At 42.9% G+C, this 12,417-nt stretch overlaps 1 protein-coding gene across 2 annotated transcripts in view; it reads right to left on the minus strand.

The window, feature by feature from the left end:
• Positions 1–12,417, minus strand: part of OSBPL10 (oxysterol binding protein like 10) — a 327,444-nt gene that overhangs the window by 75,737 nt on the left and 239,290 nt on the right. The window lies entirely within an intron of this gene.

Raw genomic sequence — 12,417 nt, forward strand, 5'->3', positions numbered from 1 at the left:
TCCAAACAGCTGAATCTGGAGATTCTGTTCTCAGCCCAAGAGCGGGTAAAAGTGATTGATGGTAAGGTGGGCTCAAGTGCAGATCTGCCTCATGTGAACTTGAACTTAACCCCTCTCTAGTACTTTAGATGGTCCACCCAGATGGTAATTAATTACTGTTTCAGTAGTTACTCAAAGGAAAAGCTTCAAGTACCCCTAACTTAACCCATGAGGGAATCTGGCTGATGGAAACAAAATAACAGAGGCAGATGAGAGGGCCGTGTATGTCCATCCCCAAGCAGATTCTTCCACAAAACCTTTGTTTTTAATTAAAAAAAAATTGTTTTAATGTTTTTAATCTTTTTAGGCTGCACCCTCGGCATATGGAAATTCCCAGGCTAGGGGTCAAGTCTGAGCTGTAGCTGTCAGCCTACACCTTGCTCAGCCAAAGCAATGCCAGATCGGAGCTGTGTCTGCGACCTACACTGCAACTCATGGCAACACCAGATCCTTACTTAACCCACTGAGCAAGGCCAAGAATCCAACCCATGTCCTCATGGATACTAACCTGGTTTGCTACCGCTGAGCCATGAAGAAAACTCCCTCCACCCTTTTTTTTTTTTTTTTTATGTCAAGTATTAAGCTCTGCAGCTTCAAAGCTTCAAGTGCTCCTTGTGGCAACAGGAACACTGTCTAACTGCCTGGTTTGGGAGCTGCCCAGCATCTCCTCATTCTATCCCAGCTCCTTGCTTAGCTCAAGTGAAGCTGGGTTTTTTCCATGTCTCGAATGATTGACAGCCATTTTGTGTGCCATTTCCCTGCTCATACTGCCATCCTCCAGCTTCTCTATATGGGGAGCAGGTCTCGTGTGTGAATCCTGGAGTCGGCTCCATCACTGCTTGCTCAGAGAGGACCCTGGGGACTTCACTGGCCACAGCAGCATTGCAGAGGCACCGCTGTCCCATCAGTTTCCTGTCTCTCGCTCTTACAGCTATCTGAACTCACTGTGTTCTTTCATTCACTGCCTGCCTTACTCTTCTCCCTAGAAAGTCAGCTCCTTGAAAACAGGGACAAATACTGCCCTCCCTCACTGCTGTATCCCCAGAACCTAGAAGGCGATCTAGGGAGTATGTGCTCATTAAATCTGTGCCAGATGAGTGAAAGACCATTAAGACTTTCAGAGATGGTCAATTTCAAGAAATGTGTAGGTTTCAAGATGAAGGTAAGTAGAATGGTGATGGAGAGGGACCAGGGACAGAGTGGGGGTACAGGGGTGGTGGCAGGAAGGAGAATTATTGTTTAATGGGTGTAGGGATTCAGTTTTGCAAGATGCAAAGAGTTCTAGAGATAGGCTGCACAATAATATGAATGTATTTAACACTCCTGAGTTGTATACTTAAAAATGGTTAGGATGGGAATTTTTTTTTCTCTTGCCTTTTTAGGGCTGCACCTGCGGCATATGGAGGGTCCCAAGCTAGGGGTCCAAATTGGAGCCATAGCCGCCGGTCTATGCCAGAGCTACAGCAACTCGGGATCCTTCAGCATGCCAAGTTGTGGTGTAGCTTCAACCTACACCACAGCTCACGGCAATGCCATTAAGACTTTCAGAGATGGTCAATTTCAAGAAGCGAGGCCAGGGATCAAACCCGCATCCTCATGGATGCTAGTTAGGTTCGTTAACCACTGAGCCATGACGGGAACTCCCTAGGATGGGAAATTTTTTGACATGTGTATTTTACCACTTTTTTTTTTTTGGCGGGGGGAAGGCATCCCTATATCAGTCTCTGATATTTTTTAAAAAGTAAAAACTCACAACTAAAATCAAAGGTTGAAGGATAAGCTAAGGATAGATAAATAATAAGGCAGCCAGGGCTGGACTAAGAAAATGAGCCCAGAGTTCCAAAACATTAGAATCTCCAGTAAGAAAACTGTAAAGATTCTTTTTTACATGTTAAAAAAATATAGTTGATTTACAATGTTGTGGGAAAGTTACTTCTTAGCTGTCCTGCTAACCAATTCCTGCTCAGAGACCTGAAGTTGGATTCAGATCTTAAATAGTGGGCAGCTGTCTCATAGATATTACTATTTTTTTGACATTTTATTATACAAGTGGTAAATGTCCTCTAGAGTAATTATGAAAGCTTAAAAAGCACTAGGGGGGAAAAATTAGATCTACTCTCCTAGGCAGTCAGGACAGAGCTCCATCCGTTACTCCCACACCTCAATTCTGCTTCTCCCTCCCCTTCCCACTATCATTCAGAGATGATGACTAGGAATGGGGCAGGAAGTAGAGTCTGGCCTGGCCATGATACACAGCATCCTGAGGTAGACCAAGACCAGGATAGTAAGAGGGAAGGCGGCAATGCAGGCTGGGAAATGTAGTCTTCTGTACATTCGATGGATTCAGAACATCAAAGAACCACTGAGTGAATATAGGAGAGAGGCCCACCTCAGATTAGGCCAGCTACTCTAATCACTGACCCCTGGTTTGGGAGTCTGGACAGACTTGTCTTGAGTGAGGAAAATTCCAAAACAGAGTAATTGAAAATGACTGTAGAGAGCTTGGGAAAAGAAACAGTATCCTCGGAAAGATACTTAGAGGGCTTAGAGGAATGATAGAGCTCTGAAATTTCTAATGTAAGGTGTCTGAGAGAACATCAAGAAAGGTATATCCTGACAATACATAATAAAGTAGCCTCTACGAGAGAAGAACAGAGAGCTAAAAGAAGAAAACAGGCTGACGTGAAGGAGATGGAGGCACAAAGGAATTATCACGGGGAAATGAAGTCCACATTAGTAGAATTAAAGGTATCACTGAAATGAGAAAAAAGTAGAATCAACACTGTAGAAAGTCAAGTAAGTAGTGTGTCAAGGGAAGTTCTACTGATTTGTAGCTGCAAAGGGCATGAAAATGAGAGAGAAGATACGAGAGGAGAGGAGATACACAAAAGGGATCCTAAAGTAAAGAGATCAGATCAGTGCAACAGAAACTACAACAATGAGAGAAGAAACAGAGCCTCAAGTTCCTTGTGGTGCAGTGAGTAAGGATCTGGCGTTGTCACTACAGCAGCTTGGGTCACTGCTATGGCACAGGTTCAATCCCTGGCCCGGAAACTTCCATATGTCACAGGCATGGCCAAAAATTGTTTTGTTTTGTTTTTTTTAATTAAAAAAAAGAGAAAGCAACAGAGCCTGAGTTGAAGGGTCCTGTTGAAACAGCCTGCCACAGTCTAGCAAAACCAATGGGAAAAGACTCACATCTATGAGTTCCCTGGTGGTACAGCAGGTTAAGGATCTGGTATTGCCACAGCTGTGGTGCAGGTTCAATCCCAGGCCTGGAAACTTCCACATGCTGCAGGTATGGCCAAAAAAAAAAAAAAAAGACTCACATTTAGACACAGCTTGGCAATGTTTTCTTAGGCTTTTTATTACTGAAGTTTCAAACACATACAAAAATAGGATAGTATAATGAATGCCTGGCTCATGAAGTTTGGCAACATTTTGGAATTTTTTAAAAAATGAAGAGAAAAATTTTCCAATCATTTAGGCAGAAAAGTTAGATTTGCCTTAAGGGAAAAAAAAAATCAAGCTAGTCTTGGATTTTTCTAAAATACTAAACACCAGAAGGTGAACAGATGAAGAGAAGAATGCAAATAAAAGTCTACAGATCTGGAGGATAATGCTTGCCTTCAGCCGAATTATCTTTCCTCTGCTTTTTAGAGCATTTATTGAGCTCTTGCTGGGTGCCAAGAACTATCACATGAAATGTACATATGTTAACTCATCTAACCCTAATGATGACCCATGAGGTAGGTCCTACTATTATATCCACTTGACAGTAAAGAAACAAGAGGCACAAAGATTTGCTTAAGTGTAAGGTATAGAATGGAGATGAAAACCCAGGCCACCTTGGCCCCAGAGTTTATGCTCTTAAATTCCACACTGTATGCCTTCTCAGCAGCACTGCAGAGACTCAGAAAGTATTCTACCTTCTGGTGTAAAAAAAGAATCAAGTACATATCCCAAAATACGTAGAAAAGAAACAGAATTAAGAACTCAAGATGGGAGTTCCCCTGTGGCATAGCAGCTTAAGGATCTGGAATTGTCACTCCAGCGGCTTGGGTTGCTACTATGGCACAGGATCAGTCCCTAGCTCAGGAACTTCCACAGGCTTCGAGTTCACCCAAAACAATAACAACAACAACAACAAAAAGAACTCAGGCCTGGGTAAGTCATATAAAAGGATTGGTGGTGAGCACTGAATGCAGTTGGACCCAGAGCTGAGCAGGGCTGGGACTCCGGAGAGATAAAAAGACATTTGCCTTGAGATAAAATTTAAGTCATGAAGATGCTCAGTAATCAAGGTAAATGGTATGTTCACACAGTATTTTGTAAATCAAAATTAATGCCAAGGGAGTTCCCTGGTGGTCCTGTGGTTAGGACGCAGCACTTTTACTGCTATGGCCTAGGTTCAGTCACTGGTTTGGGAACAAAGATCCCATGTCCAAGCCATTACATGCAGCAGCCAAAAATAAATAAATAAATAAATAAATAAAATTTAAAAAAAAAAGTCTTAAATGACTCAGTTTCACTTGCTTCATCCTATCTACACCCTGTAAAATCCTATCTTTAAGATTTTGCTGTTTTTGGAGTTTTGGTCATGGCTCAGCAGTTAACGAATCTGACAAGCATCAATGAGGATGTAGGTTCAATCCCCAGCCTCGATCAATGGGTTAAGGATCTGGCATTGCCGTGAACCGTGGTACAGGTTGCAAAAGTGGCTCGGATCCCACGTTTCTGTGGCTGTGATGTAGGCCAGCAGCTGCAGCTCTGATTTGACCCCTAGCCTGGGAACCTCCATATGCCGTGGGTGCGGCCCTAAAAAGCCAAAAAAAAAAAAAAGACTTTGCTATTTTGCTCATCCTGGATTTTTTGCATTAATTTTGGCTTAAAAATACTGCATTAAAATATCATTTATCTTAATACTTTGACACCTTTAAATGTGTGCTCACAGTGGGCACTTTACTTACCTCACCCTGTCCAAGCCCTGTAACTGAATCTAAATGCTTTTTATAAAAGTGATTACTCAACTGAATATTAAGTCAAAACTATTGTAAAGAGTTTTAATCATCATCATCTATTATTAAGCAATACTTTCTTTTAGCCACACCTGTGGCATGTGGAAGTTCCTGGGCCAGAGATTACACCTGCACCATAGCAGTGACAATGCGCAATCCTTAACCCACTCCTTCACAAGGGAACTCCTAAGTGACAATATTAAAATACTAAAGACGATAGCCCCTATATTATATAACCAAAAATTGGGAAGAATATCAGGGAAACAAAGGAAATTAAAGTATTCTGAGTCTGGAGTTCCCACTGTGGTACAACGGGATCAGTAGCGTCTCTGCAGCACCAGGATGCTGGCAGGGCACATGAGTTAAACGATCCAGCATTGCTGCATCTGTACTATTGGTCACAACTACGGCTTGGATCTATGATCCCTGGTCTGGGAACTCCATATGCCATGGGGCATCCAAAAAAGAAAAAGAAGACTTGATTTTGAGTCTTCATCATGAAGGGAGAGAGTCAAAAAAATAGTATGTCATTCTTGATTTTGATAATTAGAAAAATACAAGTTAAAAAATCCTTGTGAAAAATGTAATATAACCACTACTAGAACATATATACCTATTTTTTCCCGAAACACTAAAGAGTAAAAGAAATGCAAATTGCATAGCAAAATAAGAGAAAACAAGAAAAGCAGCACAGAAACATGAAAACAAAAAGCATGACAGACTAACAAAAAAAGAAACATCAGTGTGAGGAAGAAAACAAAGGGACTGCATTACTCTTCTGAAAGAAAAGATTCTCAAGACTACATGATAAAACAAGATGCAAGTTGGGAGTTCTCCTGTGGTGCAGCAGCTTAAGGATCACTGCAGTGGCTTGGGTCACTGCTGTGGTGTGGGTTCAGTCCCTGCCCTGGGAACTTCCACATGCTGTGGACATGGCCAAAAATATAAATACATTTTAAAAAATGCAAGTCTAAGCTAGATTTCATTAATACAAAGACACATCAATTTTCACCTTTTTTTGTTTGTTTGTTTTGTCTTTTTGTCTTTTCTAGGGCCTCATCCGTGGCATATGGAGGTTCCCAGGCTAGGGGTCTAATCGGAGCTACTGCCGCTGGCCTATGCCAGAGCCACAGCAACGCCAGATCCGAGCTGCGTCTGTGACCTACACCACAGCTCAGGGCAATGCCAGATCCTTAACCCACTGATCGAGACCAGGGATGGAACCCACAACCTCATGGTTCCTAGTTGGATTTGTTTCTGCTGCCCCACGACAGGAACTCCAGGCATCTTTTTCTTAATGGCACAAAGGCAAATGGTGTGCTTTACTACTGATGTGTTTGACAGGTGAGAAAATATGCCTCACCTATAGAAAGTCACAGAAGGTCAAAAGGAGAAAGACGGTCACCAACATACCAGCAAATACATACCAGCAAATACAAATGCAAAGAAGACGGGGACCCAGTATTGTCATGTGGTTGCTGAGTGGTTGGCAATCAAGTAGCTGCATATTAATTACCTCTCACTTTCTGGTCCACCCTAATGCTCGATCGAGATTGGGAGACCGCCAAAGATGATCCAACAGAAGTGAGGAGGAAGGCAAAGATCAGGGGTCCACCAGATGGGAAACCCAGTCCTTCCTTCCTTTCTTTTTTTTTCTTTTTCTTTTTTTTTCTTTTCTTTTTTTGTGGCTGTACCCTTGGTATACAAAAGTTCCCAGGCCAGAAATCGAACCCATGCAACAGCTGTAACCAGAGTCACAGCAGTAACAATGCTGGGTCCCTAACTTGCTGAGCCATCAGGGAACTCCCAAACATAGTCATGAAACCAGGCTTCAACACACACCTGTGTCCCCCCATGCAACAAGCCTTAGTCAACACAAAAACCCCAGGAAGGAAAAAACTGTAAATGTTCTGGTTCCTAGAACCAAACAGAAGCAGAAAGAAAGCTTAGCCGTAGGCTTAACAGTCTGACTATGGAACTCTCTCTGTCCTTGGCCTCAGTTGACGTCTTGCTTCAGAGCTGGAAGTTGCAGTGCCAGGGCTGTGAGGCCTCTACCCAGAGGCCAGTAACAGGTGAAGGCACCTGGAAGGTCCCTCCCCCTTCCTGGAACACAGTGAATGCACGTCTCTCAGGTTCAATCAACTGAAGAGGCTTTTCCCCAAATGGAGTAATACTGAAAATTCACAAACGTAGGAAAAACAGAAGGCATATTTACAATGAAAAGCTACCTACCTCCTTTCTTTAGGAAAAAGTTGCCACTCAACAATCTGCTCAGACAGTTATAAAAAAAAAAAAAAATCCACCCATTTGAAATATCCTGCAATGCTAGTTTTACCCTTTTCTCAAAATATTATTTACTGAAGGAATCATCACATTTCTATCTTGGCTTTTAATCACATAATAAGGCAAGGGGACTTATATGGGATGCATTTTCACCAGAAGTAGCATGTATCAGGAAAGAAGGAATAAGAGACTGAGAAAGGCAAAGGGGAGTGGAGAAAAGAGACACTGAGGATCTGAAGACGTCTCTGATAAAAAGGGAAGCACGGCAGAAGGAAAAAGGCAACCAGCTGGAAAATCCACTAATAGTCCCTAATTATAGTCTCACCTATTTGACCCTTTTGGCCAAACCCCAAAATGGAAAGAACAAACTCAGCTGTCATATTAACTGACAATCCCCACAAATCTTAGAAAAAGATGAAAAAGTTACTGGAGGGCAAGTTAGGAGAAGCACGTTACATTCTTCTCTAGTTCTCCTCTCTTCAATCAACTACAATGTGTCTTGATCTCTGGCCCTGATTTATGTCCAAGGGCACTGCAATGTCCCAAGGCTCTGATCCCAAGTTCTCTCCTAACCTGCCCTTCACCCACCATTCATTGGCATCCAGTTCTGACCAGGCATTAGAATGTGCCAGTCTGGAGTTCCTGTCGTGGCTCAGTGGTTAACGAATCCGACTAGGAACCACCATGACGTTGCGGGTTTGATCCCTAGCCTTGCTCAGTGGGTTAAGGATCTGGTGTTGCTGTGAGCTGTGGTGTAGGTTGTAGACGTGGCTCGGATCTGGTGTTCCTGTGGCTCTGGCGTAGGCCGGCAGCTAGAGCCCTAATTCAACCCCTAGCCTGGGAACATCCATATGCCACGGGAGTGGCTCAAGAAATGGCAAAAAGACAAAAAATTTTAAAATTTTTTAAAAAAATAAAATAAAATGTGCTACTATTTAAAATAAATAAATAAATAAGAATGTGCCAGTCTGATCACAGGTGTCTGCTCTTTCAACTATGTTCCCTAGATCCAGGCTGCAAGAAAGGATCTACCCCCAACGCACAGACAACAGAATACTCTAGACTCGGTTCCTGCTCCATCCATCCATCATATGCCTCCATCAAGATGCTGCAGTAGGAGTTCCTATGATGACTCAGCAGAAATGAGCCCAATTAGTAGTATCCATGAGGATGTGGGTTCAATCCCAGGCCTCACTCAGTCGGTTAAAGATCTGGTGTTGCTGTGAGCTGTGGTGTAGGTCACAGACATGGCTCAGATCCTGAGTTGCTGTGGCTGTGGTGTAGGACAGCAGCTGTATCTCCAATTTGACCCCTACCCTGGGAACTCCCATATGCCGCAGATGCAGCCCTAAAAATCCAAAACAAAACAAAACAACCCTAACACAAGCCTTGACCCAAAAGCTTACTTTATTAACTTTAGCTACAAACTTCTCCATAAACAAGTTAAATGAAGCATTTCAGCCCAGCTTATCTTAGACGTAACATCGGAGGCAAGTTCAGGAGCCTGAAATGCGTAGGTGGGAGCAGATGAACACTCAAGTAGTTCTGGACCTCTGTCCAGTTGCTCTACATGTCTGACGTAAAATCAGCATCAGGGAGCAACGTTTGCAAACAAAGGCTTCAGAGCCAACACACTCCCCAGAAGTATGCAACAAAAGCCTATAGAAGATATGATGCTGCAAGACCACAAATGAATTTTTGATTCAGAAAAGGGGCAGAAGGAAAACAAAAATCAGTGAAGGGGTCAGAAAGCAGAGAGACTTCAAGAACAACAGCCGTGGATCTCGGATGTGCAAGGTTCTGTGCCACCCTGCCCCTTGCACACCTAGAGGAAACCCTGACAGGGTTTGCTTTGAGATTTTGATTTCTATCAACCCAGCTTGGCACTCCTCGGATATAACCATTATGTTTTTACTGGTGGGAGTCAGGCTGCTATGGCCATTATCAACCTTAAGAGCCCTCAGGTTCTAAACAAAGGCATTTTATGGTGACACTCTTGAGGTCACTACATTCTCTTATTCTGCTCCCTGGAGATTCTAGAATTCTGTTTTAATTGCAGGCAACTATGATGCTTCAGGTGCAGGAAGTCATTCCATTTTTTCCCCCCAAATGTGTGGTGTGGCATAGATTTAATCAACACAGGCAAGATGTTTTAAAACCTAAAGGGCTAGGTTATGTGCAATATACTTTTTTAATTTTTTAATTATCATTATTTTGTATATAATGATTTTTTTTCCATTATAGCTGGTTTACAGTGTTCTGTCCATTCTCTACTGTACAGCAAGGTGACCCAGTTACACATGCATGTATACATCTTTTTTCTCACATTATCACGCTCCATCACAAGTGACTAGATATAGTTCCCAATGCTACACAGCAGGATGGAATATACTTTTTTAAGGGTTAAGAAGAAAAGGAAACAGGAGTTCCTGCTGTGGCACAATGGGATCAGTAGTGTCTCTGCAGCACCAGGACGCAGGTTTGATCCCCAGTCCAACACAGTGGGTTAAAGGATCTGGTGTTACTATAGCTGCGGTTGCGATTGTAGCAACTGTGGCTCTGATCCCTGGCCTGGATCCGCCAGAGCCTACGAGGCAGCCAAAAAGAGAGAGAAGGGAAAAAAATAACCCTTATGATGCTTTGCTTCAAGCTCTATTTGCCGGGGGTAGACAGGGACGACAGGGAGACAGTCTCATGGCTGGCATAAAGGCAGAGACACTGCTCAGTCTCCTCTCCACCACAAATAATCCCATTTCAACCTGTCACCACACATGGAATTCCCCCATGAGCTGTGTCCCTCTAGGACCCTTGAAAACAACAGAGACACGATGAAAATCAGCAAAGAACAAAAATTAGAAATTTGCTAGAAACCAGCCCTGAAGAAAAAGATGTAAGAGATTCATTTTAGGACTATGAAAACAGTTGAAGTTTCTATCTAACCTTCTCAGGAAAAAAAGAAAAAAAAAAAAAGCTTCTCAGAAAGAGCCCATTTAGTAGCAGAGGCTGGAAGGATGATCTGGTGTGAGAGGGATGGTAGTAAACTTGAAAAGCATCCAGTCTAAGAGATTTGTGCCCAAGACCCGCTGGGGTCACAGAGGCTCAATCCAGATCAGAAAAAGTCAGAAAGTCTCAGAATTAGAGTCTCACTTTTCAAGCAGAGAAGAGGGAAGGAGAAAAGCAGGATGGGTGCCTTCACTGTGTGCCTAGCCATATCCACCTCTCCCAGCCTGGATCCCGAGCCTGAACATTTTCCTTTTGTTACAGAGGACATTGATAGAACAATTGGCAAAGTTTAGTTAGGTCTGCAGATTAGGAATAGAATTGTATTCATATTAATTTACTGATTTTGACCACTATGCAATTATTACATAGGAGAGTATCCTTTGTGTGTGTGTGTGTGTGTATGTATGTGTGTGTGTATATATATATATATATATATATATATATATATTTTTTTTTTTAAGGCCACACCTGCAGCATATGAAAGTTCCCAGGCTAGGAGTCGAATCAGCACTGCAGCTGCCGGCTCACACCACAGCCAAAGCAACCCCAGATCCAGGCAGTATCTATGACCTATACCACAGCTCATGATGACACCAGATCCTTAACACACTGGGTGAGGCCAGGGATCAAACCCGTGTCTTCATGGATACTAGCCAGTTTCATTACTGCTAAGACACCTTCAGAACACCGAGCGTCCTTTTTTTAAAAAAGAAATATATACTGAAATACACAAAAGTAAAGATATATATCAAGTTTGCACCTTGTTCTTAACTGACTGGAATACTAAAATAGGCTTATATATACAGAAAGGGATGGTGATGAAAATGTCATAAAATGGTAGCATTTGGGGAACTTAGAGATTTTTGAGCATTTTTCATATTATTCTTGCCATTTTTCTAGAAGTCTGAAATTATTTTCCAAAAATGTAAAGAAAAAAATAAATCCAATCCTTCCCTGAGAAAATTATGATGTGAGCAAGACAGGGTTCCCCGGCCCCAGTTTGGGGGAACCTGGAGTGCACTGAGTGGGTTGTTCTAAAATGAACAAAGGACCCCAGGCTGCAGAAGGCATTTTCCCACCCCTTGCCTCAGCTCTGCCACATAGCTGTGTGGCCTCAGTGAGACATTTAACCACTCTGAGCCTCATCATCTCATCCACATGATGGGCATACAAATACCTACTTGGTGAAGGTTTCAGAAAATGTGTAGAAAAAGCCAAACACTGATAGAATCAGAACTCAGTAAATGATAGTGGGTAGCAAGGAAAGAAACCCAAATTACCTTACCTTTATACAGTCTGCTCACTTTTAACCTCAGTGAAGCGGGTGGGGGGCGGGGGTAGAGAGGACCGGAGGGAAGCAGGAAGTAGAGACCATCCCTCATAACCCAGCTCTACATTCTACCACCTGAACTGCCTCGTTTCCCATCAATTAAGTGAACCCTGGGCAACAAAGCTCAATGAGGCTTCAATTCATCTCAATTCTAATACTTTATAATTATATCTGACATGAGCAATCTCAAGCCATTTTCACCTTTATCATGTAATTTAATCTTCTCTAATATCTTTCTATCTGCTTATTGATTAAACCCTCCTTCAAAAGGATTGGAGCATCCTACAAGAGTTTATTATTACCTCTAGCTGCTTGATAAAGAACTAGAAATGGAGTTCCCATAGTAGCCCAGCAGAAACGAGCCTGACTAGTATCCATGAGGATGCGGGTTTGATCCCTGGCTTTGCTCAGTGGGTTAAGGATCCCGCGTTGCTCTGGCTGTGGTGTAGACCATCAGCTGCAGCTCTAATTTGGCCCTTAGCCTGGGAACTTCCATATGCTGTGTATTCCAGAGAAATGCTTGCACAGGTCCACGAGGGGACACATAAGGGGAGGGCACCTGCTGCAGCCAGGTGGGTGGGGCAGAGAGCAGGAGGCTGCATACAAGAGAATGTAGGGTGAAAACCTGGGGGACAAACCCTACAGGCAGAGTTAGAGATAGTGGACTAGGTGTTCCCGTCGTGGCACAGCAGAAAGGCATCCAACTACGAATCATGAGGTTGAGGGTTTGATCCCTGGCCTCAC

The sequence above is a fragment of the Phacochoerus africanus genome, chromosome 1 (assembly GCF_016906955.1).
Source record: "Phacochoerus africanus isolate WHEZ1 chromosome 1, ROS_Pafr_v1, whole genome shotgun sequence".
NCBI classification, from domain to species: Eukaryota; Metazoa; Chordata; class Mammalia; order Artiodactyla; family Suidae; genus Phacochoerus; species Phacochoerus africanus.